The 8,043-nt window shown below is 47.6% G+C and overlaps 1 non-coding gene across 1 annotated transcript; it reads left to right on the forward strand.

Moving 5' to 3' along the window:
* Positions 1-3,295: 3,295 nt before the first annotated feature.
* trnan-guu (transfer RNA asparagine (anticodon GUU)) lies at positions 3,296-3,369 on the forward strand. Its single transcript has one exon. It is a non-coding gene; the product is annotated as a tRNA-Asn (tRNA).
* The last annotated feature ends 4,674 nt before the right edge of the window (positions 3,370-8,043 follow it).

The following is an 8,043-nucleotide window of genomic DNA, read 5'->3' on the forward strand; positions in this document are numbered from 1 at the left end:
GAATGCGCTAAACCATTGCGCCACAGATACACACTGCAAGACATGCAAAACCAGGGTGTCAGTCAGTTAAAGCTTCAGATTACTCCGACCGGGATCGAACTTATCCACTCTCAGTTGTACTTTTCCCAAGTAAATGGTGGGACATTCATTGTGGATGTGTGGAAGTAGTCTGGTCCCGCACACTGCAGACACTTCCATGTCACCACCAACAAGCTCTCCCACAACCGGTGTGATCTACCTTCCAGCCTTCCGGTGCATGTCTGTGACGAAGTATGGTTCAAAAGTTTTGGAATAGTTGGTTCCATGGTGCAATGGTGAGCCCTCTTGATTTTAAATCTAGCGATCTGAGTTTAAATCTCGGTGAAACATAAATTCTTGTTGTCCCAGCTGCTGAAAATTTGGGACAAACAAGTGAAAGACACCTGGTGCTGGTGGGCAGTTTTGTTGCCTTTTTAATTGATGCTTGATCTACAAGTCTAGTTGTCAAATTGTGTGCTCAACCGTCAGTTATCTGCTGCAAATCACCGGAGGACAAATCACTTTGTTGTCTAATGCTGCCTTTGTCTGCACAATGTGTGCTGAGATTATCTGTGCAATATGCATTCCGCAGGATGAATAAAAGCAATGCTTTTTGAAATGCAGGCACTGCATGTTTTGCACTCGATAAAACGTTGCATTTTCTTTTCATTAATTTTACATTAATGCATTGCAATGCCAATGCACTTTTTACGTGGCAAGATCGATAATTAGCAGAGCGTAATGAAGACATCGCAAAGTTTCTGTTTAAAGAATGGACTCAGTCGAGAATATTTTGTGGATTTTATTTTTCTGAGACTATTTTCCCTGTGCTGGGGTCACCCTGCGCAGATATGTGAAAAATCTGGTTTTGTTAAAACTCCAGAGACCGCTGGCATTTCGCTCGGACAAAAGAGCTGTCAGTCATCCATTGACAAAAGAGCTGTCGGCCAGGAAGGGGGGCCACTGACAAAGCCACTCTAATTTGTAAAAGCACTTCTCACCTCCATCTCAGAAGGAGACACAGAACAATGAACCCACCAGCCTGGCCAGCCAAGGAGGAGCTGGGTTTTTCCCAACAAAAAGGCTCAGAGAGATGCCCAGACTAAGGGCCATCAGCCCAATGCATGGGTGGGATGGCCCATCACTGACTAAGTACCCGTGCTTAGAAACAAAGGGGTTTTAAAGATTGGCGGGATAGATAGGGGTAGCAAGACTCCCAGAAAGACAGGGTCCTTTCCACTTTATTTTTAGCTTGGAGCTTGGTGTGAAGCTTGGAGCTTGCAGCTTGCAGCTTGTGTCTAGAGAGAGCCCCCTCTCGCTCTTGCTCTCGCTCTACCGATCGATGTACCAGAGGAAGGGGCCGCAGTACTGCAGAAGAAGCCACCGAGACTGAAGACCAGGCAGTGACTTCCCACAGCTGAGCTGAGCAAGGAAACGGGCTGCGTGTGGTGGTGAACATGGCCGCGAGTGTCCCAAGCCATTAACCAGATATCCCAGGCCAGCTGGGTAAGGGCTCAGGGTTTTCTCAGAAGTGAAGCTTTCCAGGGCTATTCTGGGGAGGGTAATTCATTGGTAGGGGTGGGGTTAGAATCCACCAGGGAATTACTGCGTGTTACTAGGTTCATTTCTGTACTGTATGTAAGTTGTTTGTAACCGGGATTTTATTCTCCACAGAGACAGTGATTTCGTTTAGCAGTGCATGTTTTAGACAGTGTATGTTAGACCAAATAAATATACTACGATTTATCACTGAAGCATCCCTTTCCGTGACTCATTTACTTTACACTCTGAATAATAATTCTCGGATCTAGAACTTTCGTAAGGTGGGGGCGATTCAAACCGTCCGTCTGGCAATTGGGCGAGGATCACAAACACTTACAATATTTACGAAAGGATATACTTGCTTTGGAGGCAGTTCAGAGAAGGTTCACTGGGTTGACTCCGGAGATGAGGGGGTTGACTTATGAGAAAAGGTTGAGTAGGTGGGGCCTCTACTCATTGGAATTCAGAAGAATGAGAGGTGATCTTATCGAAACGTATAAGGTAATGAGGGAGCTTGAAAAGGTGGATGCAGAGAGGATGGTTCCACTGATAGGGGAGACCAGAACTAGGGGGCATAATCTCAGAATAAGGGGCCGCCCATTTAAATCTGTGATGAGGAGGAATTTCTTCTCTCAGAGGGTTGTAAATCTGTTGACCTCACTGCATCAGAGAGCTGAGAAAGCCACGACATTTAATACATTTAAGACAGAGATAGCTTCTTAACTGATAAGGGAATAAGGCTTATGTGGAACGGGCAGGGATGTGGACTTGAGTCCATGATCGGATCAGCCATGATCATATTAAATGGTGGAGCAGGCTCGAGGGGCCATATGGCCTACTCCTGCTCCTAGTTCTTAAGTTCTTATGTTCTGAATAGCGACACACAAAAAAATGCTTTGATCATGGTTACACCTGATCTTCACGTTTGTCAAACAGTTGGCTCGTTGGTCTCGGGCTGTGATTCTCTCTTCGGAGTTGTTCATTGAAATTTACGAGGTGTCCCAGAGGAGCCCTGATATTGCTCGCATATTTTGAAATTGCATCGAACTTTTGCAAAGTAGGACTTGCATATCTGCAGCGCCTTTCAGGAACTCATGACGCCCCAAAGCGCTTTACAGCCATTGAGTTATATTTGAAGTGTTGTAGTTTGGGGAAAGATGTGCCCAGATCACCAAACATGTACCTCAACTCTTTGCAAAGAGTTTGGTGCAAATGATCAGGCGTCTCAGGGACTTGGACTTTCTTTGAATAAGTTCTGCTTGTACCTGCATTCAAGCTTGAAACAGCAACTGGCCTTCGATCTCACGGGACGTTTGGGGTTGATGTGCGTTGCTTTCAATCTTTGAAATTTCACCAAGCAAAGAAACGGTGAATCCAACTGTCCCTGTAAGCATTTAGTTCCCGTTTAATCACAGGAATATCCGCAGTCAGGAGCTGAAAAGGAATTCAAACCTAATACCGGCTTCGGGACAATCAGAATACTTCGTCACAGACAAGGCACCGGAAGGCTGGAAGGTAGATCACACCGGTTGCGGGAGAGCTGGTTGGTGGTGACATGGAAGTGTCTGCAGTGTGCGGGACCAGACTGCTTCCACGCATCCACAATGAATGTCCCTCCATTTATTTGGGAAAAGTACAACTGAGAGTGGACAAGTTCCATCCCGGTCGGAGCAATCTGAAGCTTTAACTGACTGACACCCTGGTTTTGGATGTCTTGCACCTTATACTTCCATCAGTCTCTGTGGCGCAATGGGTTAGCGCGTTCGGCTGTTAACCGAAAGGTTGGTGGTTCGAGCCCACCCAGGGACGAAGAGTTTAACTATTTTTCCCCGAGTATTCGGTGCCGCACAGTCCCAGGTTGTCATTGTGCGTTTTGGCTGCACGAATCTATTCTGCAAATGTTGCCAGCAGTGCTGTTATCCAATTAGTTCCCACTCCAATATTTTATGAGCATTCAGTTCAAGTAAAACGATAACAATTTTTTACATGGATCATGTTCCATCCAGCCCATTAGAAATAAATTATGTTATTGGGTTTAAAGAAACTGGTGGAAATTAATTCTATTGGTACATATATAGAACTGGAACTTCGGTCTCATGTGCTCCTCCTATCAAGTATAGACACACACACAATCAATGGTTTTACAACTGAGTCATAAACACTTACAATTTTAAACCATTCTCATACAGCGTGTAAATGAGATAGGGATAAAACTTCATCACATGTAAAGAGAAAATGAATAATTGAGGATACCACTGTTCCTCAGTAATTATATTATTATTTATTTTATTCTGAAGAAGGTTATCGGCTAATTAACGGTGATTAAAAGAATTCTTACTTTTGCACGTTGGCTGCATGTCGTCAATTTTATCAGGTTTTGAATTTAAAAATGGGTTACAATGCTGGTTGAATACATGACCCCAAAGTCTTTTTGGGATCACAGGTTGAGTCTCTCTGGTGGTTTACGCTCTCTTGTAGAGCGCCTGAGTTGGGGCTCCGGTTGTTGGGCGCTGGCCTGTGTGTCTGCTGTTTGCGGTGCCTCAGGCCTATCCGGACTGCCCACAGTGACTGGGCTCTCCTCCCTTTGGTTCCAGTGTTCGGTCACCTGTGCTGGAGTGAACTCTGTATCGTGTTCTTCCTCTGCTTCTTCTATGGGGTTGCTGAACCTCCTTTTTGTTTGATCCACGTGTTTGCGGCAGATTTGTCCATTGGTTAGTTTAGCTACCAGAAACCTATTGCCCTCTTTGGCAATCACAGTGCCTGTGAGCGATTTAGGCCCTGCAGTGTAGTTGTGGACAACAACAGGGTATTTACACCAATATATCGTGCCCCCGCATTCCTGTCATGGTAGTTATATTGTGATTGGCGCCTGCTCTCAACAATTTCTTTCATGGTGTGGTGTATAAGGGATAACGGGATTTGAGCATCCTTATCATGAGCAGCCCTGCGGGTGGAACCCCTGTGAGTGAGTGTGGTTGGGATCTATTGGACAACAGGAGGCGTGATAAGTGGCTTTGTAGGGAACCCCCTTGGATTCTGAGCATTCCCTGTTTGATTATCTGCACTTTTCGTTCTGCCTGGCCGTTTGAGGCTGGCTTGAACGGTGCCTTTCTGACATGGTTAATTCCATTGCCTGCCATGAAGTCCTGGAATTCAGTGCTTGTGAAGCACAGGCCATTGTCGCTGACCAAGATGTCCGCTAGACCGTGGGAGGCGAACATTGCTCGTAGACTTTCTACCGTGGCAGAGGATGTGCTTGAATTTAAAATGTCACACTCGATCCATTTGGAGTGAGCGTCTAATACAACCAAAAACATTTTTCCGATGAAAGGACCTGTGTAGTCATCATGGATTCGTGACCAAGGCTTGGCGGGCCATGGCCAGGGGCTAAGGGGGGCTTCCCTGGGCGCATTGCACAGCTGGGCACACGTGTTGTACCTGCGAACACAAACTTCCAGATCTGCATCTATCCCTGGCCACCAAATGTGTGACCTGGCAATTGCCTTCATCATGACAATGCCCGGATGCTCATTGTGGAGTTCTCTGATGAACACCTCTCTGCCCATCTGGGGCATGACTACACGGATTCCCCACAGTCGGCAATCGGCCTGAATCGAGAGTTCATCCCTGCCCCTGTGAAATGGTTTAAATTCCTCAGGGCATGCCCTGTACGTGGCTGCCCAGTCCCCATGCAGGACACATTTCTTGACGAGAGACAAAAGCGGGTCTCTATTTGTCCAGACTTTAGTCTGACGGGCTGTCACGGGTGAGCCATCGCTTGCGAAAGCTTCAACAGCCATGACCATCTCAGCGGCATGCTCGGTAGCCCCCTCAGTGGTGGCTGGTGGGAGCCTGCTGAGTGCATCGGCGCATTTTTCAGTGCCCGGTCTGTGCCGAATTGTGTAGTCATAGGTGGCTAACGTGAGTGCCCACCTCTGTATGCGGACCGATGCGTCTGCATTTATGGCCTTGTTGTCGGCCAAAAGGGACGTGAGGGGTTTGTGATCTGTCTCCAGCTCAAATTTCCTGCCAAACAGGTACTGGTGCATTTTCTTTACCGAATATACACATGCGAGCGCCTCCTTTTCTATCATCCCGTAGCCCCTTTCTGCCTGGGACAGACTTCTGGAGGCATAAGCTACCGGCTGTAACTGACCCTTGGCATTGACCTGCTGCAACACACACCCGACACCATAGGACGACGCATCGCACTTTAACACAAGTTTCTTACATGGGTCATATCGCGTTAACAGAACAGATTGTTGGAACATAACAAATTGTGTGCTCTATTAAAAGCCCTTTCCTGGCTGTCCCCCCAGACCCATTCGCGACCTTTGCTTAGGAGCACGTGTAGCGGCTCTAGCAGCGTGCTCAATTTGGGAAGAAAGTTACCAAATAGTTGGGGAGCCCCAGGAACAAACGCAGCTCCGTCGTGTTGCGAGGTCTGTGTGCTCTCTGGATCGCTTCCGTCTTGGACGCAGGAGGGCTCATCCCTTCTACTCCTACCGTCATCCTCAGGAATTCTACCTCTGGAGCTAGGAAGATGCACTTCGCCTTTTTCAGTCGCAGCCCTACCCGGTCCAGTCTGCGTAGCACCTCCTCCACGTTGTGGAGGTGTTCTTCAGTATCGTAACCCGTGATGAGGATGTCGTCCTGAAAAACCACCGTCCCTGAAATCGACTTGAGGAGGCTTTCCATATTTCATTGGAAGATCGCGGCGGCCGAGCGAATCCCGAACGGACATCTGTTGTACTCAAACAACCCTTGTATGTCGTGATGGTGGTCAGCTTCATCAACTCTCTCGCCAGCTCCTGGGTCATGTTAGCTGAGGTCACGTCCAATTTTGAAAAAAGTTTGCCACCGGATAGCATCGCAAAGAGATCCTCCACTCTCGGTAGCGGGTACTGGTCTTGGAGTGACACCCGATTGATGGTGGCCTTGTAATCACCATATATCCTGACCGACCCATCCGCCTTGAACACCGGTACAATCGGGCTCGCCCAGTCACTGAATTCGACTGGCAAAATGATACCTTCCCTCAGCAGGCGGTTCAATTCACCTTCTATCTTTTCCCACATCACGTACGGCACCGCTCTGGCCTTGTGGTGTCCTGGCCTGGCTTCCGGGTTTATGTGAATCACTACCTTGGCCTCAATGAAAGTGCCAATGCCGGGTAGAAATAATGAGTCAAATTTGTGCAGGATCTGTGAGCATGAAACTCGCTCCACAGAGGAAATAGCATTAACATAAACCCATTTCCAGTTCATGACAGCAAGCCAACTCCTCCCCAGTAGTGCGGCACCGTCCCCCGGGACAACCCAGAGTGGCAACCTGTTCTACGAATCTTTGTGGGTCACGATTGTCGTGGCAATGCCAAGAAGCAGAATGATCTCCTTGGTGTGTGTCCGTTGCTGTGCGTCAATCGGTGATATTTTTGGCCCGACTGGCCTTGGACGCCCACAACTTTTCAAACTATTTGTTACCCATCAGGGACTGGCTAGCCCCCGTGTCTAGCTCCATTGATACTGGGATGCCACTGAGGAGCACTTTCATCATTATCGGTGGCGTCCTGGTGTATGAACTGTATACGTGCTCCACATGAACTCACTGAACTTCAGCTACCAGCGATTTCCCCCAGCGTTCATTTCTGCAATTTCTGTAGGTATTTTGCTCATCTCTGCAACCTCCGGCTGAGTTTGTGCCTCCATGCCTCCAACATGAGCTGTTGTTGGAAACAAAAGATCCCTTGCTAGTCAATCGTCCCTGACTACCCCTGTAACTGTCCTTGAGTGTGTCATTAACAGGTGTTGATGGCCCCATTACTGGCCACATTGTCCCTTGCAATGTTGTGAATCACCGTTCTGCTTGCCATTATCTCTGTCGAACTCCCCCTCTGGGTTCGACTACATGTTGGGGCATGCCCGATTGCCCTTGTCTGCCTGGAGAACTGTGTGCTGCTTCAACAATGTTGATTCTCTGTCCCAACCATTCCTTAACACAGTATCTCTCGTCTATACTGCTAGCGGCCATGCTCACGTGGTTTAAATCCCAGTTTCTCGTCGCCATTGATACATCCTTACTATACAGCAGAAATGCACACGAGGCCCAGGCTTGAGAGAAGGTCAGTCTGTGGCCTGTCCTTTATTCCTGAGCACTCAAGTGATGAAAGTGGGTGGAGCTTCCCCTTTTATACCTGAAGGTCCAGGTTAGAAGTGTCTCCCACAAGTTCACCCCCAAGTGGTCATTGTTCTCACAGTGTACAACTGAGGTCAGATTATATATGGGTTACAATGTTGGTTGAATACATGACAATAAGCACTTAAAATTTTAAACCATTCTCCTAAAATACAGTGTGTAAACGAGATAGGGATAAAAGTTCATCACATAGAAACATAGAAACATAGAAAATAGGTGCAGGAGCAGACCATTCAGCCCTTCTAGCCTGCACCGCCATTCAACGAGTTCATGGCTGAACATGAAACT

The sequence above is a fragment of the Pristiophorus japonicus genome, unplaced genomic scaffold, assembly GCF_044704955.1.
Source record: "Pristiophorus japonicus isolate sPriJap1 unplaced genomic scaffold, sPriJap1.hap1 HAP1_SCAFFOLD_147, whole genome shotgun sequence".
Lineage (NCBI taxonomy): Eukaryota > Metazoa > Chordata > Chondrichthyes > Pristiophoridae > Pristiophorus > Pristiophorus japonicus.